Source organism: Mercenaria mercenaria, chromosome 19 (genome assembly GCF_021730395.1).
Source record: "Mercenaria mercenaria strain notata chromosome 19, MADL_Memer_1, whole genome shotgun sequence".
NCBI lineage: Eukaryota > Metazoa > Mollusca > Bivalvia > Venerida > Veneridae > Mercenaria > Mercenaria mercenaria.
The window spans coordinates 23,718,818-23,744,540 of NC_069379.1; the positions used below are offsets into that span (position 1 = coordinate 23,718,818).

Sequence of the window (25,723 nt, forward strand, 5' to 3'; positions counted from 1 at the left end):
AAAATGCTACACCGAATCTCACATTTTATTCAACCTAGTTAAAAAATCAATATGAAAAGATACTCAATATAATTAAATGTAATGCAGAAATGGTATTTGCTAAAAATTGTCACTTTTTTAGTGCGAGTGCACACTTATCCTTCGTTCAGCATGGATCAGAGGTGGAGGACGAATAAGTTCAGATACCATACCATGTCTTTTGTATCATATTTAATTTTAGCTTTTTCTTGAGCACAGGAGCTAAATATAAAATTTAGTTCTTTATATAAACTCTGCTTCAGTTTTTAAAACGTTAATCGATATTTCAAGATATGTGTTGATATGGAAATGATTTGCTAGTTATTCATACAGATTATTCACTATTTAGCTGTCTTAAGGCATCGCCTACAGTGGCAGCCATTTGACTACAAATTTTACGTGCAAATTTCCATAAAAATTAAAGATGACTAAGTGGTAACAATAAAGTCAATAAATTTGTCATAATTATGTTTTAAATATCTATGTGAACATATGCAAGTAGAAGGATGTGCATTTCACTACCTGTATTATGCCTTCATTCGATATTTTTCTATGACAAAATTTTGCAATTTTATCTGCAGTCAAACTCAATATATATCCCATACATTTCAAAGATAATTACAGCCAATTGTAAAGCAGACCGTGAAGAATAAAGTCTTCAGATTTTTTTTTGAAATTTTACCTGATTACAGAATTATACACAAAAATCCCAAGACCATCAATTTATCCAATTTGTGTTATCTGTTCACACATAATTTACATGTATATAAACAGGTGATATTATAGGATTATGTATAGGTTTACCTGGCTACCTGTGGTCAGTAATGCATGTACAAACAACATTTTAAGGACTATGCTATTTCGACAATGCAAAATTCGTATGTAAAACTGAGATTGTCGTAACAACGCGAGAAATGCACGGGGATCAAAAAGAAACTAATAATTATAAGAAAATGTATCTCCGAATAAATTATAAAGTATCAATGACACTCAAAAACATGTCCCAACAGTGCACTAGAAGAAAATGCATAGAAATTTTCGGGGTAAGTATTTGGTACCGTAAGTCTCTCATATATATACAATATATATATTCTTCAATCAATGATATGTCAGTGTAAATGAGCTGAGCGTTAGCTTTCTAAGAAAACGCCGTTAAACTATGTTACACGAATCACACGTGCACCGCTCTTTTACAAAACTGTGTCCGCCATGTTTTCTTCAGTGAACGAAATAAAAGGAGTATTTTACCTTAGATTTCCTTATTGTAGAGTACGATTGACTTTCTAATCTAAATAAAACATTACTTTTTTATAACATCCCACTGTCCGATCTTTCTGATCACTTAACGATCACTCACAATTACAAAATAAAACCAACGTGTCATCAAAATTATCACTTTACACGGCTTCATGGACATCACGGCCTACTAACATTAAATTTGTAATCATGCGCCAACCAAACAAATGATGAAAGATCGGTACTTTTTCAAAGACATGTTTTATTTCCTGTAATTTTCTGATATTCTAACCTTCAAACAACCGAATTGTATGCACAGAAATAACGAAACATTTATGCAATATAGCTTTTAGTATAAATTTTGGATCTATTTTTTTCCAGCCCAACAACAGACATGTATATGTCACAAACCCGGCCTGTCCTCGAAATCAGTGTCAAAGGTTACTAGAACATAAATACAATAAATAAACAACCGCTTACTATGTTCTTGTAAGTCCTGTAAGATGAAACGGCTCGTGTTTATACATTCATATATATTCCGTATCGGGAACATTGACAATCACAAGTCGATCCTTACCACGAACATGAAAACAGTTACTTTTATGTCTTTGTTTACATTTCAAAAGTAACTATTCACATATACGTTCAAGAACGTAAATTTCGTGCTTTCCGACCAACATGGTGTGTAAACTTCTGTATTTAAAAGTATGGTGTATTCGGCAAACCATTTGTAACTTCCGACGTGGTAAATGTCATTGTCAGTTATGTTTACGAAATTTAATTGAATATTTATTTTTTATACTTGCAAAAGAAAAACTTGATGGTCATGGTCGCTGGCTTCGAATTCCTCGCCAATCACCGACGTGGGATCAAAAACCCACTTGAGGTGTGAAACTTTTCACGTAAGGAAGCCATCCAACTGAGGTTAGTGTCTCGATCTAGGTACTAGTCTGAGCCTCAAAAAATGTCTTGGAGGGACCCCTGGAGCCTTTCACCACCAACAAAACCTGGGAAAAGTTCATTGTGTCGTTTCGGTGTTACCCACAATCGAACAAAATAAACATTGTTCCCGTTTTTGTTTGTTTGTTTTATATAAATGAATATGCAAAAAGGGTTTGTTTGTTTCAGTGTAACGTCAAAATATAATATTACAATTATATATCAACAGTGAAAGCCACATGCATTATTTGTTCACGAGGGGTTATGCTTTAATCTTACAGGTAAAACAAATATATTCCTATTGTATAAAGGGTAAAGGTAAATATATATGTATATGTGTGTATACTCGTGGAATTAAATGTTAAGTGTAAAAAGTATATATTCACAGTTCAAATCATCCATGCTAAATAATACGTACGATATGTTTGCTTTCTCGCTGTCTAACATGTTCGAAATGATTTATTCGATTTTTATCATAGAGTTCTAGTTTATGTTTCACCTTAAATTAAAGCAAACGTGTTCAATATAATTTTAAACAAACTCTGAAGTTAAGTAGGTTGTAGCATTCTCTAGGTCAATGGTATTTTTATTACCTTCTGTAGTCAGTCATTATCTATTGTGAAAAAAACTCTTTTTAACCAAAGTGGAAAAATTCAGGTACTTGAAAATGCAGCTTTCTAAAGTTAGAATTCTCGATGTCATTTGTCAGACATACCTTGTAAATAAATAATATTATTACAAAATTAATACTGCTATTTCTTTTGTTGCACTTTGCGGACTTATGATAAAGTTATTTATGTGCATCTGTTCACAACGAAGCACTGACCCTAAGGACTATGTATGGGAAAATGTAAGAGTGAACTAAGTGTTGACTGAAAAAGGGCAATATTTATTTTGCCGAACAATACCTTAACAAATATATATTTTCACATATCTGGGCGAAAAATACCGCTTAACAAATATATATTTTCACATATCTGAGCGAAAAATACCGCCATTGCAAAACAATACATTAAAAAAATATATATATTTTCACATGTCTGGGCAGAAAATACCGCCGAAAAATACCTTAACAAATTTATATTTTCACATATCTGGGCGAAACATACCGTCCTTAACAAATAGATATGTTCTCATATCTGAATGGAGTTACAGTCCAATACCATGACAAATATATACATTCACATATTAGGGCGGATATAACCGCCGAAAGCATATCAAGAAATGTAGATGAATTTGCATATTAAGAGAAATCTTTCAAAATTAGAAAATTGTCACTTGAAAGAGGAGGCGGAATGGCATGTGGTGGTAAGATAAAACCAGAAATTAGCCAAAATAAAATTAAAGAAAGAAGCGTGCTATTCACTCTTGAATGCTGACGAAGAAGGAAGATGCCGTTTCACGATTGGTTCAACGGTATAAAAGGAATTCATTGATTGGCTTTTACCGTAGTATATAAATTAACATATTTCAGAATAGGACCGATTTGCTCCAAATGTACAACAATGACTTAAATAATTGTATCTACCTATAAAATTCATATATATATGAGCAGTACAATTCCTGTAAATGAGCACTACGTAAGCGCTCAGGCCCCTCTCGCACACCATACCTATAGTTCGGACTCCTTTAATGTGTAAAGGCATGTGCACAAAAATGACAAATTTTGCCAACACCTGGTAAATTGTAATGTGTTTTTTAGAAAAGTAATAAACGGAAATAGAAAAATAGCTCTCAGCTCATTTACACGGATAGTTTAGCTTTATTATGTATGTTATAGTTTTTCGCAGTTATGCACGATGACATAGAATACTTACCCCGAAAATTGTGACACGAACATACTGATAACTTTTCCCACTTTACTTTTTAAATTAAAGTAAGAGTTCAGCACTTCATGGTTTTGATGTATTGTCACATTGGAATAACGTTTGTTTTACAGTAACTTCGAAATTAATCAGAAATAATATCATGTACCCCACCCACCTAATTCATAATTTCAAAATAGCATAGGCCTTAAATTAAATTTACATGGGGTTGTCTTTTTGTGTCTAATGCAATAACCAGGAACAATTTCATTTTAATATTAATAGCGAGGATATTACATTGTCTTTCTATCAACACAATTAAAGGAGGAGTCTTACATTGTATCACTGTCAACAAATAAACAAAGAAAATCTTACAATGCCTATATGTCAATATATTATTAGCAAGGATATTACAATGTCTATCTGTCAATACATTAATAGCGAGGATATTACAATGTATATCTGTCAATACATTAATAGCGAGGATATTACACTGTTTATCTGTCAATACATGAATAGCGAGAATGCCAATCTGACTAAAGTACATCTCCTATTACGCTACGCTTAGGACCTGAAGACGAGCTATTGATAGCCTCGTTCTGACGACCCTTTCGCTAGTCAATCAGAGCTTACCTTACAACATTTTGCAAATCTATATTTAGCCTGGATTTTTCATATTTACAATTCTTATTACGTAAACAGTCAGATGGCCGGTGAGATCAGTCTGTAGGGCACTTGCTCTGTAAGCGAGGGGTCCCGGGTTCGAGCCCCGGTCTGATTGCAATTTTTTCTTACTCTTTGACATTCGAACAAGTCGTCTGATTGGTTCAAATAAAAACAGATTTGCGAAAATAAAAATAGCAATATTGGAAATACAAAATATACAGAAGACGAATGTGAATGGGTCATTCTCAGATTTTTTCCTTTAGAAGATCAAGTACTTTAGTCAGATTGGCGAGAATGTATATCTGCCAAATGCATTAATAGCAAGGCTATTACAATGTCTATCTTTCAATACATTTTTAGTGAGAATCTTACAATGTCTGTCTGTTAATTCAATAACAGGAAGGGTTTTATTTTGTATCACTTTCAACACATTGATAATGAGAATCTTGTCTGTTTTTTTTTTTCAACACGTTCATAGCAAGGGTCTTACAATTTTTTCAGTCAATGCATTAATTGAGGTAAATTATATCAATTCCTTCTTAGTAATGTGTTAACAGTTAGACATTATAAAACCCTCAGTATTATGTTGACAGATAGACAACGTAAGATCCTCCCTTTCTTGCCTACCTAGCGGGGAACGTATACATTTGTCCGAGCACGCGCCGGGGATAGATATTCCTGTCTTTTCCTAGGGAAAAACCTTGTCTAAAATAGCGTGCACTAAGGTGACGTCACATAGTACTGCCCCTGTTGTGTCGTCATAAACTTTATAAATAATGTCAGGAAATACCCAAACCTATTCATAGGCCCCATCTAACGGTATCCTTATGGTATAGCATTATATAGTAAGAAAAGAAAAGGTAGGACACTTCCGAAACACCAAATCTGGTTTGAAGCTAATATAGAACGGACGGTTCAAACGATACACTTAATTAATTGATATTATTGTAATAAACCTACGGCATAAGTTTAACCTTTATCAATACAGTATTTTTAAAGAAATCAGCGATTTTCCACGAACTTCAGATTTCTACATCTTCCCTGCTTGTATACATCCGGTTTGCAACGGAGTGAATTTGTAGTCCTTATTGCGGTGGTCAAAAATAAACCTTCGATATCGAAGGTATAAAATTTCGTGAAAATAAATTGAAAAAATTATCTTCTGTACCGGCTTGGTCCGATATAATAATGTTGTGGCCACGCTTAGCAGCGCTCCTTAGTTCGTCAAACTGAATTGACATTTTTGTTTATTATTGTTTGCCGCTATTTTTTTTTCCATTTATTTCTATTGAAGTAATGATGATGAAGGTATATAGCCGAGGTATTTCCAATATTTCCAACTAACGTTTAAATTTTATTCTATTGAAATCGATCATATAATATGAAATAAGGCAAAGCCTCAAAGCGAGCTCAAAGAAATCGGATTTAGCTAAAAATATTATGCATCATTTATTTGTCACAAAGAAACTATTCACTAGTCACAAGAATTCAGGAGAACCTATTCACTTGAAAAAGTCTACATTTAGTGTCACCATACCTGTAACAGTGAATATCATACGTTGCAAAATTTATGGGAAGCCGGTGTCACGGTGACGTCATTACCGCGTTTCCGTTTCTTTCTGCTTATTAATGACATGTTTTCCATTTTCTGGACGATGCTTGATCTTTTAAATGAAAACAATATTTTTTTTCAAACAAATGGAAATCATTCTTTCATTATTGTTGAGTGATGAATATTTTTAGCAATTGAATGAAGTTCTGTATTCACTCCGGAAAGAAGTACTTCCCGTGAGCACCTATCCGCTAGGGTGCGCTTTTTAAAAACTTCCGACGAAACTTTTCAAATCCATCACCAAGTGTGCAAGTATACTTGCGTTACCGTAAAGCTTCGGGCCTGCTCTTCGAGCTCGCTAATATGAAATAAGGCAAAGCCTCAAAGCGAGCTCAAAAAATTCGGATTGAGCTAAAAATATTATGCATCATTTATTTGTCACAAAGACACTATTCCCTACTCACAAGAATTCAGGAGAACCCATTCACTTGAAAAGTCTACATTTAGTGTCATCATACCTGTAACAGTGAATATCATACGTTGCAAAAATTATGGGAAGCCGGTGTCACGGTGACGTCATTACCGCTGCTAATTAATGAATTTTTTTCCATTTTCTGGCCGATGCTTGATCTTTTAAATGAAAACAATATTTTTTTTCAAACAACTGGAAAGCATTCTTTCATTATTGTTGAGTGATGAATATTTTTTAGCAATTGAATGTTCAAAGTTCTGCATTCACTCCGGAAAGAAGTACTTCCTGTGAGCACCTATCCGTTAGGGTGCGCTTTTTAAGAACTTCCGACGAAACTTTTCAAATCCATCACCAAGTGTGGAAGTATACTTGCGTTACCGTAAAGCTCGATTCTCGAGCAGGCCCTTCGGGCCTGCTCTTCGAGCTCGCTATTAATGAATAAGAGAATATGGGTATTCGGAAGTGTCCTACCTTTTCTTTTTTCTTACTATATAAATGCTATACCATAAGGATCCGTTAGATTGGAACTGTGGGGAAAACCCCGTCTTACACAGGCAGGCATGTAAGATCCTTATAGTCTGACAGTATAACAATGTAACTTTCCCCCCAAGATAGACAATATAAGATAGGGAGCGTCTTTCATTGTGTAACTGTTAACATCAACCCATTAATAGGGAAGAACTAACGATTCAATACATAATTGGATTTTAGATAATAGACGGTTTCCATACAGTTTATGTTGACTTATGTATAATTTTCTATTTTGTTTCTAAAAGTCGCAACAGTTACTTTTCACGCAACAGTATCCAATGACTGATATAATAGATATGATCATCAGTAAAATGCCAGAGCTAAGACACAAGTAGAATGAATAACCCAAACTATACTCCGTGCCTGTCACCACCATACATGCGATGAAATTAAGGAAACCTGAAAGGGAAAATATACATGCATATGTGGTTACAAGATTCAGGAAAAGTGTCTTGTCCTATGCATAGAAATATAAACAAAATGTTTAACTAGACCAAGATACAAGATACAAGAAGCTTTATTTTAAGTCGGGTAGTATAAACAAAGAAACATTAGCTAGACAGCTATTTTCCGACAAAAACAAAGTCATGCAACAACAAAACGAGAAAAACATAAAAAAAACCTGTAAAAAGAAATATTAAGCACATAAAAACAATTAAGTTTAAGAGCACATTTAAAGAGAGATCATGCAGATAAAACACATATCACAAAAAAATATTTAGTTAAAGAGCACATTTAAAGAGAGATCGTGCAGATAAAACACATATCACAAAAAATATTTAGTTAAAGAGCACATTTAAAGAGAGATCGTGCAGATAAAACACATATCACAAAAAATATTTAAGTTAAAGAGCACATTTAAAAAGAGATCATGCAGGTAAATCATATATCATAAAAACTATGTTAGGAGAAGCTATATGAAAAAAACACAAAAGGATACATATTAAGACTAGGTTTCAGCAAAGATAGTGTACAAGGGCATATAATGGCAGCACAAAAGTTATATAAAACAACACAAAATAACTGATAGTTTAAGGCATCTAAGGCAAAGTAAGTAAGCACTACATAGTATGGCTAAAAACTAAAACACAAGACCATGATTAACATTTTGAACTGCAAATTTTGTAAATTTCTGAACTGAAAAATAAAAGGTTAATTTGCTTCAAAATTATACGCAATACAGACGGTACCTTCGCTGATTGATGCAACTCTGTCGTAACACATCGCATTATTTTTCTGTAAACTCAGTATGCCTGTGCAATTAAATCTAGTTGCTTCTTCATAACATATACAACATGATTAATCGCACACACGAGAACATACGATTATCATATATACTCTTTATAGCTATAACACTAATGCTGATAATCTGTAGAGATAGATACTCCTTATAGCTAAGTAACTACAACACTATTGCTGATAATCTGTAGTCATATATACTCTTTATAGCTAAGTAATTACAACACTAATGCTGATAATCTATAGTGATAGATACTCTTTATAGCTAAGTAACTACAACACTCATGCTGATAATCTGTAGAGATAGATACTCTACATACAGATACTCTTTATAGCTAAGTAACTACAACACTAAAGCTGATAATCTGTAGAGATACATACTCTTTATAGCTAAGTAACTACAAAACTAATGCTGATAATCTGTAGAGATAGATACTATTTATAGCTAAGTAACTACAACACTAATGCTGATAATCTGTAGAGATACATACTCTTTATAGCTAAGTAACTACAACACTCATGCTGATAATCTGTAGTGATAGATACTCTTTATAGCTAAGCAACTACAACACTCATGCTGATAATCTGTAGAGATACATACTTTTTATAGCTAAGTAACTACAACACTAATGCTGATAATCTGTAGAGATAGATACTCTTTATAGCTAAGTAAAGATACTCTTTATAGCTAAGTAACTACAACACTAATGCTGATAATCTGTAGTGATAGATACTATTTATAGCTAAGTAACTACAACACTAATGCTGATAATCTGTAGTGATAGATACTCTTTATAGCTAAGCAACTACAACATCCATGCTGATAATCTGTAGAGATAGATACTCTTTATAGCTAAGTAACTACAACACTAATGCTCATAATCGGTAGAGATATATACTCTTTATAGCTAAGTAACTACAACACTAATGCTGATAATCTGTAGTGATAGATTCTCTTTATAGCTAAGCAACTACAACACTCATGCTGATAATCTATAGAGATACATACTCTTTATAACTAAGTAACTAAAACACTAATGCTGATAATCTGTAGAGATAGATACTCTTTATAGCTAAGTAAAGATACTCTTTATAGCTAAGTAATACAACACTAATGCTGATAATCTTAGGATAGATACTCTCTATAGCTAAGTACTACAACACTAATGCTGATAATCTGTGAGATAACATACTCTTTATAGCTAAGTAACTACAACACTAATGCTGATAATCTGTAGTATAGATATATCTTATAGCTAAGTAACTACAACACTAATGCTGATAATCTGTAGATGATAGATACTCTTTATAGCTAAGTTACTACATCACTAATGCTGATAATCTGTAGTGATAGATACTCTTATAGCTAAGTAACTTACAACACTAATGCTGATAATCTGTAGAGATACATACTCTTTATAGCTAAGTTACTACAACACTATTGCTGATAATCTGTAGACATAGATACTCTTTATAGCTAAGTAACTACAACACTTATGCTGATAATCTGTAGAGATACAATACTCTTTATAGCTAGTAACTACAACACTAAAGCTGATAATCTGTAGAGATACATACTCTTTATAGCTAAGTAACTACAACTCTAATGCTGATAATCTGTAGGATAGATAATCTTTTATACTAGTAACTACACACTAATGCTGATAATCTGTAGAGAAGATACTCTTTATAACTAAGTAACTACAACACTAAAGCTGATAATCTGTAGAGATACATACTCTTTATAGCTAAGTAACTACAGCACTAATGCTGAAATCTGTAGTGATAGATACTCTTTATAGCTAAGTAACTACAACATTCATGCTGATAATCTGTAGTGATAGATACTCTTTATAGCTAAGTAAATACAACACTAATGCTGATAATCTCTAGAGATATATACTCTTTATAGCTAAGTAACTACAACACTAATGCTGATAATCTGTAGTGATAGATTCTCTTTATAGCTAAGCAACTACAACACTCATGCTGATAATCTATAGAGATACATACTCTTTATAGCTAAGCAACTACAGCTGCACTAATGCTGACAATCTCTAGTGATAGATACTCTTTATAGCTAAGTAACTACAACATTCATGCTGATAATCTGTAGAGATACATACTCTTTATAGCTAAGTAACTACAACACTCATGCTGATAATCTGTAGTGATAGATACTCTTTATAGCTAAGCAACTACAACACTCATGCTGATAATCTGTAGAGATACATACTTTTTATAGCTAAGTAACTACAACACTAATGCTGATAATCTGTAGTGATAGATTCTCTTTATAGCTAAGCAACTACAACACTAATGCTGATAATCTTAGAGATACATACTCTTTATAACTAAGTAACTAACAACACTAATGCTGATAATCTGTAGAGATAGATACTCTTTATAGCTAATAAAGATATCTTTAGTAAGTTAACTACAACACTAATGCTGATAATCTGTAGGATAATACTCTTATAGCTAAGTAACTACAACACTAATGCTGATAATCTGTGACATACATACTCTTTATAGCTAAGTAACTACAACACTTATGCTGATAATCTGTAGGATCAGATACTCTTTAAAAGCTAGTAACTACAACACTAATGCTGATAATCTGTAGAGATACATACTCTTTATAGCTAAGTTAACTACAACACTAATGCTGATAATCTGTAGTGATAGATAATCTTTTATAACTAAGTAATACAAACTAATGCTGATAATCTGTAGACAGATACTCTTTTATAACTAAGTACTACAACACTATGCTGATAATCTGTAGACATAGATACTCTTTATAGCTAAGTAACTACAGCTACTATGCTGACAATCTGTAGTGACAGATACTCTTTATACTAGGTAACTACAACACTAAGCTGATAATCTGTAGAGATAATACTCTTTATAGCTAAGTAATACAACCTAATGCTGATAATCTGTAGAGATATGATACTCTTTATAACTAAGTAACTACACACTAATGCTGATAATCTGTAGGACAGTTTACTCTTTATACTAAGCAACTACAACACTAAGCTGATAATCTATAGAGATACATACTCTTTATAGCTAAGCAACTACAGCTGCACTAATGCTGACAATCTCTAGTGATAGATACTCTTTATAGCTAAGTAACTACAACATTCATGCTGATAATCTGTAGAGATACATACTCTTTATAGCTAAGTAACTACAACACTCATGCTGATAATCTGTAGAGATAGATACTCTTTACAGCTAAGTAACTACAACACTATGTGATAATCTGTAGAGATACATCTTTTTAAGCTAAGCAACTACAACACTATGCTGATAATCTTAGAGATAGATACTCTTTATAGCTAAGTAGAACTCTAAGCTGAAACATAATGCTGACAATCTGTAGTGATAGATACTCTTTATAGCTAAGTAACTACAACATTCATGCTGATAATCTGTAGAGATACATACTCTTTATAGCTAAGTAACTACAACACTCATGCTGATAATCTGTAGTGATAGATACTCTTTATAGCTAAGCAACTACAACACTCATGCTGATAATCTGTAGAGATACATACTTTTTATAGCTAAGTAACTACAACACTAATGCTGATAATCTGTAGTGATAGATTCTCTTTATAGCTAAGCAACTACAACACTCATGCTGATAATCTATAGAGATACATACTCTTTATAACTAAGTAACTAAAACACTAATGCTGATAATCTGTAGAGATAGATACTCTTTATAGCTAAGTAAAGATACTCTTTATAGCTAAGTAACTACAACACTAATGCTGATAATCTGTAGTGATAGATACTCTCTATAGCTAAGTAACTACAACACTAATGCTGATAATCTGTGGAGATACATACTCTTTATAGCTAAGTAACTACAACACTAATGCTGATAATCTGTAGTGATAGATAATCTTTATAGCTAAGTAACTACAACACTAATGCTGATAATCTGTAGAGATAGATACTCTTTATAGCTAAGTTACTACATCACTAATGCTGATAATCTGTAGTGATAGATACTCTTTATAGCTAAGTAATTACAACACTAATGCTGATAATCTGTAGAGATACATACTCTTTATAGCTAAGTTACTACAACACTATTGCTGATAATCTGTAGACATAGATACTCTTTATAGCTAAGTAACTACAACACTTATGCTGATAATCTGTAGAGACAGATACTCTTTATAACTAGGTAACTACAACACTAAAGCTGATAATCTGTAGAGATACATACTCTTTATAGCTAAGTAACTACAACTCTAATGCTGATAATCTGTAGTGATAGATAATCTTTATAACTATGTAACTACAGCACTAATGCTGATAATCTGTAGAGACAGATACTCTTTATAACTAAGTAACTACAACACTAAAGCTGATAATCTGTAGAGATACATACTCTTTATAGCTAAGCAACTACAGCTGCACTAATGCTGACAATCTCTAGTGATAGATACTCTTTATAGCTAAGTAACTACAACATTCATGCTGATAATCTGTAGTGATAGATACTCTTTATAGCTAAGTAAATACAACACTAATGCTGATAATCTCTAGAGACAGATACTATTTAAACCTAAGTAGCTACAACACTAAAGCTGATAATCTGTAGAGATAGATTATCTTTATAGCTTAGTAACTGCAACACTAAAGCTGATCATCTATAGTCATATATACTTTTTATAGCTAAGTAACTACAACACTCATGCTGATAATCTGTAGTGATAGATAATCTTTATAGCTAAGTAACTACAACACTAATGCTGATAATGTGTAATGGTAGATACTCTTTATAGCTAAGTAACTACAACACTAAAGCTGATAATCTGTAGAGATACATACTCTTTATAGCTAAGTAACTACAACACTCATGCTGACAATCTATAGTGATAGATACTCTTTATAGCTAAGTAACTACAACAATAATGCTGATAATCTGTAGTGATAGATACTCTTTACAGCTAAGTAACTATAACATTAAAGCTGATCATCTGTAGAGATAGATACTCTTTATAGCTAAGTAACTACAACACTAATGCTGATAATCTGTAGAGATAGATACTCTTTATAGCTAAGTAACTACAACACTAAAGCTGATAATATGTAGTCATATATACTCTTTATAGCTAAGTAACTACAACACTCATGCTGATAATCTGTAGAGATAGATACTCTTTAAAGCTAAGTAACTACAACACTAAAGCTGATAATATGTAGTCATATATACTCTTTATAGCTAAGTAACTGCAACACTCATGCTGATAATCTGTAGTGATAGATACTCTTTATAGCTAAGTAACTACAACACTAAAGCTGATAATATGTAGTCATATATACTCTTTATAGCTAAGTAACTACATCACTAAAGCTTATAATCTGTAGTGATAGATACTCTTTATAGCTAAGTAACTACAACACTAAAGCTGATAATCTGTACTGTTATACACTCTATAGAGCTAAGTAACTACAACACTAATGCTGATAATCTGTACTGCTATACACTCTTTATAGCTAAGTAACTGCAAACTAATGCTGATAATCTGTAGTGATATATACTCTTTATCGCTAAGTAACTACAACATTAATACTGAAAATCTGTAATGCTATACACTGTTTAAAGCTAAGTAACTACAATACTAACGCTGATGATCTGTAATGTTATACACTTTTTATAGCTAAGTAACTACATCATTAACGCTGACGATCTGTAGTGATATACATTTTTTACAGCTAAGAAACAACAACACTAACGCTGATGACCTATATTGATATACATTCTTTATAGCTAAGTAACTATAACAATAACGCTGATGATCTATAGTGCAATACACTGTTTACAGCTATGTAACTACAACATAAACGCTGATAATCTGTAGTGCTATACATTGTCTAAAGCTAAGAAACTACAACACTAACCCTGATGATGTGTATTAATATACATTCTTTATAGCTAAGTAACTATAACAATAACGCTGATGATATGTAGTGATATACACTGTTTGTAGCTAAGTAACTACAAACACTAACGTTGATGATGTGTAATGATATACACTGTATAAAGCTCAGTAACTACAACACTAAAGCTGATGACCTGTAGTGATAAACACTGTTTATAGATAAGTAACTACAACACTAACGCGGATGATTTGTGGTGATATACACTGTTTATAGCTAAGTAACTACAACACTAAGGCATATAATCTGTAGTGATATACATTCTTTCTAGCTATGTAACTATAACAATAACGCTGATAATCTGTAGTGATATACAATGTTTACAGCTAAGTACCTACAACACTAACGCTGATGATCTGTACTGATATACACTGTTTACACCTTAGTAACTACAACACTAACGCTTATAATCCGTAGTTATATACACTGTTTATAGCTAAGTAATTACAACACTAACGCCTATAATCTGTAGTGCTATACAATCTTTATAGCTAATTATCAACAACACTAATGCTGATAATCTGAAGTGCTATACACTCTTTATAACTAAGTAACTTCAACACTTACGCTGATGATCTGTAGTGATATACACTGTTTGTAGCTAAGTAACTGCTACACTAATGCTGATAATCTGTAGTGGTATACACTGTTTATAGGTAAGAAAGTACAACACTAACGCTGATAATCTGCACTGATATATATTCTTTATAGTTAAGTAACTACAACACTAACGCTGATAACTTGTAGAGAAATACACTGTTTATAGTTATGAAACTACAACGCTGATGATCTGTATTCATATACATTCCTTAAATTTAAGTGACTACAACACTAACGCTGATTATCTATAGTGATATACAGTGTTTATAGCTAAGTAGCTACAACACTAACTCTGATGATCTGTAGTGATATACACTGTTTATAGCTAAGTAAATGCAACACTAACGTAGATAAGTTTCGTGATATACACTCTTTATAGTTAATTAACTGCAACACTGATGTTGATAATCTGTAGTGCTATACACTATTTATAGTTAAGAAACTACAACACTAACGCTGATAATCTGTAGTGTTATACATTGTTTATAGGTAAGTAACTACAACACTAACGCTGATAACCTGTAGTGCTATACCCTCTTTATAGTTAAGTAACTACAACAGTAACGCTTATAATCTGTAGTGCTACACACTGCTTATAGTTAAGTAGCTACAGCACTTACGCTGATTGTCTGTAGTGATATACATTCATTAGAGCTAAGTAACTATAACAATAACACTGATAATCTGTAGTGCTATAATCTGTTTATAGGCAAGTAACTACAACACTAACGCTGATAGTTTGTAGTGCTATACACTGTTTATAGGTAAGTAATTACAGCACTAACGCTGATAATCTGTAGTGCTTTACACTGTTTATAGGTAAGTAACTATTACAATAACGCTAATAATCTGTAGTGCTATACACTGTTTATAAGTTAGTAACTATAACAATGACGCTGATAATCTGTAGTGCTATACACTGTTGATAGGTAAGTAACTACAACACTAACGCTGATAATCTGTATTGATATACACCGTTTATAGCTAAGTAACTACAACACTAACGCTTGTAATCTGTAGTGCTATACACTCTTTATAGGTAAATAACTGCAATACTAACGTTCCTGATCGTAAGTGGTATACACTGTTTGCAGCTAGGTTACTGCAAAACTAACGCTTATAATCTGTAGTTCTATACACTTTTTATAGCTAAGTAACTGCAACACTAACATAGATGCTCTGTAATGACATACACTGTTTATAGCTAAGTAACGACTGCATTTATGCTGATGATCTGTAGTGCTATACACTGTTTATAGGTAGAAAACTACAACACTCACGCTGATAATCTGTATTGATATACATTCTTTACAGTTAAGTAACTACAACACTAACGCTTATGATCTGTAGTGCTAAAAACTATTTGTAGCTAAGTAACTGCCACACTAACGCTGATGATCTGTAGTGATATACACTGTTAATAGCTAAGTAAATGCAACAATGACGCTTATAATTTGTAGTTCTATACACCCTTTATAGCTAGGTAACTGCAGCACTAACTTTGATGATCTTTAGTGGTATAAACTGTTTATACATAATTAACTGCGACACTTATGCGGATAATCTACAGTGCTATACACTGTTTATAGGTAAGAAACTACAACACTAACGCTAATAATCTGTATTGATATTCATTCTTTATAGTTAAGAAACTTCAAAACTAACGCTGATAACATGTAGTGATATCAACTCTTTACAGTTAAGTAACTACAACAGTAACGCTTACAATCTGTAGTGTTATACATTGATTATAGGTGAGTAACTACAATACTTACGCTGATAACATGTAGTGATATCAACTCTTTACAGTTAAGTAACTACAACAGTAACGCTTACAATCTGTAGTGTTATACATTGATTATAGGTGAGTAACTACAACACTAACGCTAATAACCTGTAGTGATATACACTCTTTATAGTTAAGTATCTACAACAGTAACGCTTATAATCTGTAGTGCTATACACTGTTTATAGTTAAGTAACTACAGCACTAACGCTGATTGTCTGTAGTGATATAAACGGTTGATAGCTAATCACCTACAACACTAACACTGAAGATCTGTAGTGATATACACCGTTTAAAGCTAAGTTACTACCACACTAACGCTTATAATCTGTAGTGATATACATTCGTTAGAGCTAAGTAACTATAACAATAACGCTGATAATCTGTAGTGATATACTGTTTATAGCTGTGTAACTACAACACTAACGCTTATAATCTGTAGTGCTATACACACTTTAAAGGTAAGTAACTGCAACACTAACGTTCATGATCGTTAGTGAAATACATTAATTATAGTTGAGTAACTGCAAAACTAACGCTTATAATCTGTAATGCTATACGCTCTTTATAGCTAAGCAGCTGCAACAGTAACGTAGATGATCTGTAGTGATATATACTGTTTGTAGCTAAGTAACTGCTACACTAACGCTGATAATCTGTAGTGGTATACACTGTTTATAGGTAAGAAAGTACAACACTAACGCTGATAATCTGCACTGATATATATTCTTTACAGTTAAGTAACTACAACACTAACGCTGATAACTTGTAGTGATATACACTCTTTATAGCTAAGAAACTACAACACTAACGCTGATAATCTGTAGTGAAATACACTGTTTATAGTTATGAAACTACAACCCTAACGCTGATAACCTGTAGTGATATACACTGTTTATAGCTAAGATACTACAACACTAACTCTAATAATCTGTAGTGCTAGACACTCTTTATAGCTAAGTGACTGCAACACTAACGTTCATGATCTGAAGTGATATACACTGTTCATAGCTAAGTAACTGCAACACTATCGTTCATGATCTGTAGTGATATACACTGTTGATAGCTAAGTAACTGCAACACTAACGCTGATAATCTGTAGCGATATACACTGTTCATAAGTAAGAAACTACAATACTAACGCTGATAATCTCAATTGATATACATTCTTTATAGTTAAGTTACTGCAACTCTAACTCTGATAACCTGTAGTGATATACACTCTTTATAGCTAAGTAACTACAACACTAACGCTGATAATCTGTAGTGCTACACTCTGTTTAAAGGAGAGTAACTACAACACTTACGCTTATAATCTGTACTGATATACATTCTTTATACGTAAGTAACTACAACACTAACGCTGATAACCTGTAGTGATATAAATTCTTTATAGCTAAGTAACTATAACACTAACGCTGATAATCTATAGTGCTATGCACTCTTTATATCTAAGTAACTACAACACTAACGCTGATAATCTGTATTGATATACATTTTTTATAGCTTAGTAACTACAACACTAACGCTGATAATCTATATTGATATAAATTCTTTATAGCTAAGTAATTACCACACTAACGCTGATAATCTGTAGAGCTATACACTGTTTATAGCTAAGTAACTGTAACACTTACGCGGATAATCTGTAGTGATATACCCTTTTTGTAGCTTAGTAACTATAACTAACACTAACGCTGATAATCTGTAGTGGTACACACTCTTTATAGCTTATTAAATACAACACTAACGCTGATAATCTGTAGTGCTATACACTCTTTATAGCTAAGTAACTACATAAGTAATGTTTTTAATCTATATTGATATACATTCTTTATTGCTACGTAACTTCAACACTAATTCTGATAATATGTAGTGATATCCACTCTTTATAGCCAATAGAGATGTACACCCTTTGTAGCTAAGTAACTATAACACTTAAACTGATAATATTTACAAACCTGAAATCATACACATCAGTGGCAGCACGCAAGTGAAGCAACTTGTTTGAACTGAGGTCTTACTTTCCTTGTCAACTGCATGCACACGCCACAATGTCATTGCCGCTATAACCAGGCAGAGTATGTTCATGGAGAATGAAGCTGTTTGTAGCCCAAACAAGTCGTCTCCGTTTTCAAGCTTTATGACTGAAGATATTTTTAAAAAAGCATTAAGAACTTAGAAGAGGACATGTCAATACGTAACTTGCTTTGTATGAATCAGATAAAAAGTATTAAATACTAGTATTCAAACCGCAGTGATTCTGTTCATAATGAATCTATTCTGAGAGAAAATGTCAAACAAAAAAAACATGCTCCTGTTACAATCACCCAAAAGCAAGTTGAAAAACAGCATTTTGACATGTACATTACTTCCAGGTCCGCATCTTGTTTTCTAAAAACATATTTCCTTATTAATGATTGGCCGTGTTTTTGGTACGTGTGTAATTTGTCAGAAAAATCTTACTTCAAAGCTTAGTTACAAACCATTTATGCACAACAAGCGACTCTATCCGAATAAATCGCAGCAAAGTCTTCCCCCGAATACACATCACGGACACCGTACCAGTTGAAAATAATGTTACAAGTGTTCAGTGAACATATAAATGCAAACTAATAAGACCAGAAGCTAAGTTCAGTCATATTTAGTTACTTACTTACTTTCGCAATATTTTTCCGCCTGCCGTGATATCCATGACAAAACAGCAGAAGTAAAGACCGTTTTCATTGGCAAAGTTATACACAGCGATAAAATTCGATTCCTACTCAAATGTATAACAGCTATGACAGACTGACAAAGCCACATCTATATATCGATCACCTAATTTAGTGTCCACAGTCCACTTCGTCTTAATTTGCAAATATCTGTTTAGACAGAGAAACCCGAAATCCCATTAAATATAAAATAAATTTTGTTTCGCCGATCATGCTAACCAGTTATCTATAGGTCATATGTTTTCTCTCCTTAAAAAATATGGAAATTGTGTGTTTGTGAAAAACAAATGATGAAAACGATGATTTTTCTATAGAAATGTGCGAAAACATTTATCGGCATTTTTACAGAGGATCTCCAAAAACAACTCTTGTTATTTTGTGAAAGAAGCTGAAATAACTCATTTTGGAGGGCTGTCGAGTCTTTTTCTATACATTCGTATATTTAAACTTTGCGCCTTTGTTATTGAAATTCATTTTTCTAATCAATTATTACTCCGCTTTTTTGTTGTTTTTTGCAAAATGCAGAAAAATGTGGCCCAAATAAAAGTGTGTCAAAGACATGTCTCAAAAATAAACAAACGAAATACCCATTATATATATGTACAAGTCTTTTTCGTTTGAACACTGTTAACTGAAAATGGTACATAAAATTTTATGTCACATGGTAGCAGCAATTTGAATGTTAAATAAAACAACATACCGTTAATTATTTGTGTAGTGTTTGCCGAGGAATTAAACTCATTATCTGTGCAAGTCGATTTCAGGCCTATGTTTTTGCAATCTGCTGTATATATCCAATGGTGTGTAAAAGTTCCTACCAACTGCAATATCAGTGTCAGAAACTGAATAGCTAAAAATAGTTTAGGCATGCATCCTAGGAATTGATCCGACTCTATCAGACAACAACAGAATGTTCCAGTTAATTCTTTGAAATCGTCCTTGATTCCGCTCCACACTCCATTACCACCCATCTCACTGACAGATCCTGTCTGAAGACAAAGTTAGGCATTAATTACCATGTAGCGTCTAGACAGTGATAGTTTGACGAGATGCATTTCAATTTATTGTTACCTGCGGATTGTACATTCTGATCTCAATGCCATACAGTGCTAAAGAAGATAGCCAGTATAAATTTAAACTAGACTTCGATTAAGGATTCATAAGCTCTTATTTCTTTTAAAGTATTGTGAACAGGCGGCCTAGATCACTTCTTTACACTTCTCACGAAAAGTAAATAAACCTAAACAAAAACTATAGTCCTTAGGACACTGGTGCCTTAATCTTCTGTCTTTGTATCTGTTTCATGACTAAGGTGATTATCTTTAAGATATAATTATGCAACACAAACTGTATGCATTTAATGATTTGCAAGTCAAGGGCCATAACTCTGGTGCACAAAGTCCCATGCTGCTTCATATTCCTACATGGTTTCGTGTCTCTAGGTCAATATCTTAAAGATACTTGCATCATAAACTTTTAACCATTAAATGTGTATCTTTCCCTAAGTCAAGAACCATAACTCTCACCTGGTTGAGTGAAACCCCAAACAGAACACCAGGTGTACATGCTATATAACAATCCTTTATATGAATCTAAGACAAATATTTTATGCGATACATGTGTTACAAACTTGTTTGTCCTTTGTGCATATTTTCGACTGATTCAAGGGCCAATACTCAGGTCTGAGCGATAGGACTCCCAAACAAAATCCCAGGTCGCATGCTGAATAACATTCCTACTATGTTTCATGACCTACATCAAATACGTATTATGATTCACGCGACACAAATTTGTGTGCCCATTTATGCATATATAGCTTAGGCCAAAAGCTATAGTCTTGGTCTGACTGTGAAATTTCAAACAAAATCCCGCGAGCACAACTTAACATGCTAAATAATACTCCTTAAAAATTACATAATCCTAGGACAAATAGATTTTGAGATACATGCGACACAGAATTTTAGTCCTGCATATTTTTTTATTTTTTAAACACCAGGTATACACTTTTCATTCACGTTTGATGACTGTAGATCAAATACTTTTTGAGATATGCACGACAAAGTTCGGAAAGACAGACGGACGGACAAACATGCATATAAGGGCAACTTTAAATGCCCCACACGCCGAAAAAAAACAGGGGGCGCAAAATAGTTACAGACAATACAAAAACAAATTACTAAATAGACATGTGTCCATCCCCCTACAATGGGTGACCTGTTTTCTTTTTTAGCTCCAATGGCTCTAGTGGCCCCTAAAAGGGGCCGGATGCCCCCATTTGAACGAAATTGGGAATGGACCTTACAATGATGCTACAGACCAAGCATAATAACGACCCATTAATCACTTTATGAGAAGTCCTATTTAAAGTGATTTTTATTTTTAGCTCTAGAAGCCCTATTTGAATAAACTTGGGAGAGGACCGCATAATGATACTACAGAAAACGTTTGATGAAGATCCATCAATGCAGTTAATAACGGTATTGTTTAAAGGTATTTCTATTTTTGTCTCTAGCCCCATTGGACAAAGTTTAGAGCTAACTTTACAATGATGCTATACACGACGCTAAATTGAAAAGACGGTCGTTTAAATGTATTTCCATTTTTAATAGGGACCAAGTGCCTCCTTTGAACAAAGATTAGAGAGAAGTACGGTGGCACAGAGGTGACATCCAACACTTTATTTATATTGTGGCCACAACTTAGTAAATTGTGGCCACAATTTAGTAACTTGAGGCCACAATTTACGAAGTTGTGGCCACAACTTAGTAAATTGTGACCTCAACTTAGTAAATCCTGGCCTCAACTTAGTAAATCCTGGCCACAATTTAGTAAATTATGGCTACAACTTATTAAATTGTGGCCACAACTTAATGGCCACGACTTATATTAGCCAATCGAAACGATAAATAGATGGATAAACGGACGGACGGATGAATAGATTGGATGGTTCCTACGTACCTACCTACTAATTTATTTGTCTGTTCCGTCCGTCTATCTTCCATTCCTGTATCCCACTTTGCAGTGACGCAGATATTTTTGTGCGCCCATTTCGTATGGTTGCTGATTTCTGCCATTTTGCGTTATCTCCCCGCAACCCTGCCGAGCGAAAACACGAGATTTAACAAGTTAAAATGCAGGGACGCAGGTTGAAAACTCTCTATTTTAGCAGGGACGCGGAGCGAAAACACGATAATTACAGGGGTCGCTGGGTGAGAATAAGTAACTGGTATGTCGGGGATGGGGAGCGAAAACACGATAATTAGCGCTGCTTAAAACGTAGTGTTCTCGAACCGCGCCCCGACATTCCAGTTACTAAATCTCACCCCGCGATCTTGATAATTATTATGTTTCCGCTCTTCGCCCCGCTAAATAGCGAGTTATCACCCCGAACCCCCGCCATTATTAGTTGTAAATTTCGAGTGTTTTCGCCCGGCTGGCCGTCGAGCGAAAACACGAGAATTAGCAAGAAGTTAAAATGTCGAGAACGCAGGCCGTAACCCCGCAAGGGTGATTAAGTAACTCGTATGTCTGGGGCGCGGTGCAAAAATACGATAATTAGCACTGCTTAAAAGTTTAATAACGAGTTTTCGCCTGGTGACCGCGCCCAGCGAAAACATGTATATTTACAAGTTAAAATGGTGTGTGTTCGGGGTGATAACTCGCTATTTAGTGGGGACAAGGAGCGGAAACATGATGTTTAACAAGATCGCGGGGTGAAATTTGGTAACTGGATGTCGGGGCGCGGTTCGGCAATACTACGTTTAAGCAGGGCTAATTATTGTGTTTTCGCTCCCCACCACTGACATACCAGCTACTAATTATCACCCCGTGACCCCGGTAATTATCGTGTTTCGCTCCGCTTCCCCGCTCAATAGAGTGTTTTCAGCCTGCGTCCCCGCATTTTAACTCGTTAAAGCTCGTGTTTTCGCTCGAAAGGGTCGCAGGGAGATAACGCAAAATGGCAGAAATCAGAGACCATACGAAATGGACGCATAAAATGTCTACGTCACTGCAAAGTGTAAGACAGGAATAGAAGATAGATAGACGGCCGGAAGTGCTGACAAATAAATAAGTAGGTAGGTACGTAGGTACCATCCAATCTATTCATCTGTCCGTCTGTCTATCTATCTATTTATAGTTTCGATTGGCTGATATAAGTCGTGGTCACGAGTTATTATATTGTGGCCACAACTTATCACGATTTACTAAATTGAGGCCACGATTTACTAAGTTGTGGCCACAATTTAATAAGTTGTGGCCACAATTTACTAAGTTGTGGCCACAATATAAATAAAGTGTTGCGGATGTCACCTCTGTGACACCGTAGAGAAGACCTTATATTACTGATCAAATTTAATGAAGATCCATGAGAAAAAGTCGTTTGAAATTATTTCTATTTTCAACTCTAGTGGCCCCTAAAAGGGGCCAAACACCCCTTTTGAACACATTATGGAGACGACCTTTTGTACAAAATTTTACTACAGGCCATGTTTGATGAAGATCTATACAGCTGTCCATGGGAAGAAGTCATATAAAGGTGTTCTTTTTTCTAATTATTTAGCTCTAGTGCCCCCTAAAAGGACTAAGCAACTCCATTGGAACAAATTTAGGAGACGACTTTATAATAATACTTAAGATCAAGTTCGATGAGGTTCATGAGATTAAGTCATTTATAGTTTTGTTTCTATTTTTATCTCTTATGTCCTTGACAGAGGGCCATGCCAGAATGCTTATGAACAAGTTTTGTACAATTCTAACCAGTTATCATCTGAAGAAAAGTGTTGATGGACCACGGACCGTGAGCAATCACAGTAGCTCACACCGAGCACTTCATGTCTCAGTTATATCTGGTAAGTTCTTATGTATGTAAGTAACTTGTAAACTAATGCACATTTTGTCAAACATGTTGAATAAAGAACGTAATAGCAAATACAGTCGAAGAGGAACTGTAGATGTATGACATTGTCCTCGTTGGTACCCGCATTACTAAGTACAATATTCTAAACATTTAGCCTGCTGACCGGCAAACAATCCTACCTTTGCTACCAGTGTAGATCAAGTTCAGTTTGTATGTCCGTGCAGGCTGATCATAGTCTGCACTGTTTGCTATTCAGTCAGTAAATTTTCAGTTAACACCTCTTTGAATAGTAAGTGGAACTGCCAAAACTGAATGATTGACCAGTCCATTTTACAAATTTAGCAGGGTAAATGTTAATTGTATTTTCATTTTTGTATTACACTGATGATTGATATTTTAACAAAATCCTACCTGAAGAGAATTATTATTTCATCCAAATCACACTCTAAATATAATAATTATATCATACCAGAGTTTCGGGATGAGATAAAGATTTATCTTTACTATTTACATAGTGTGTAACTTCAAGTAGTGTAATAAAGTGGCAAGCAAAGATTGTATACTGCTCAGTATTATCACTCATTAGGTTGTTTTTATTTTATATATTTTGGTACGCTTTATTAAATATTTTAAGTTCGGGGGAATTCTATATCTGCATTTTTTGATACTACAAATCATTTTATGAAATATGGCGATCGGGTCTGTTGGTAACGGTTGTGCAGGAAAAATGAATAGTGTCAACTTGATTTTGGTATCCAATCAACAAACTTACTTTAAACAAAATTATCTTGAAACAGATCACTTCCTGCAGCAGCGGTATTTTACTTAAACACTAAAGTATTTTAAGAACTATGAAATAATGTGTGATGACTTCTTCAAACTACCTTTGTACATGCGTTACTGGAGTGTTGAACAGTGCAGACTGTGTACACAAGAAAAGAGTTGCTGTGATTAAATAATGTGTAGGACATTGCGGATACTGTTAACATGAAGGTGGTTGGTGTGATTAAATATTGCGGATACTGCGCACAGGAAGATGGTTGCTGTGATTAAATATTGCGGATACTGCGCACAGGAAGGTGGCTGCTGTGATTAAATATTGCGGATACTGTGCACAGGAAGGTGGTTGCTGTGATTAAATATTGCGGATACTGCGCACAGGAAGGTGGTTGCTGTGATTAAATATTCCAAATACTGCGCCCAGGAAGGTGGTTGCTGTGATTAAATATTGCGGATACTGTGCACATGAAGGTGGTTGCTGTGATTAAATATTGCGGATACTGTGCACAGGAAGGTGGTTGCTGTGGTTCAATAATGTGTAGAACATTGCGGACACT

At 34.0% G+C, this 25,723-nt stretch overlaps 1 long non-coding RNA gene across 1 annotated transcript; it reads right to left on the minus strand.

The window, feature by feature from the left end:
* Positions 1-7: 7 nt before the first annotated feature.
* LOC123542532 (uncharacterized) lies at positions 8-24,925 on the minus strand. Its single transcript, XR_008368756.1, has 4 exons — positions 24,798-24,925; positions 20,229-20,517; positions 18,776-18,961; positions 8-7,618 (listed from the first exon to the last, which is right to left on the minus strand). It is a non-coding gene; the product is annotated as an uncharacterized LOC123542532 (long non-coding RNA).
* Between the last annotated feature and the right edge of the window lie 798 nt (positions 24,926-25,723).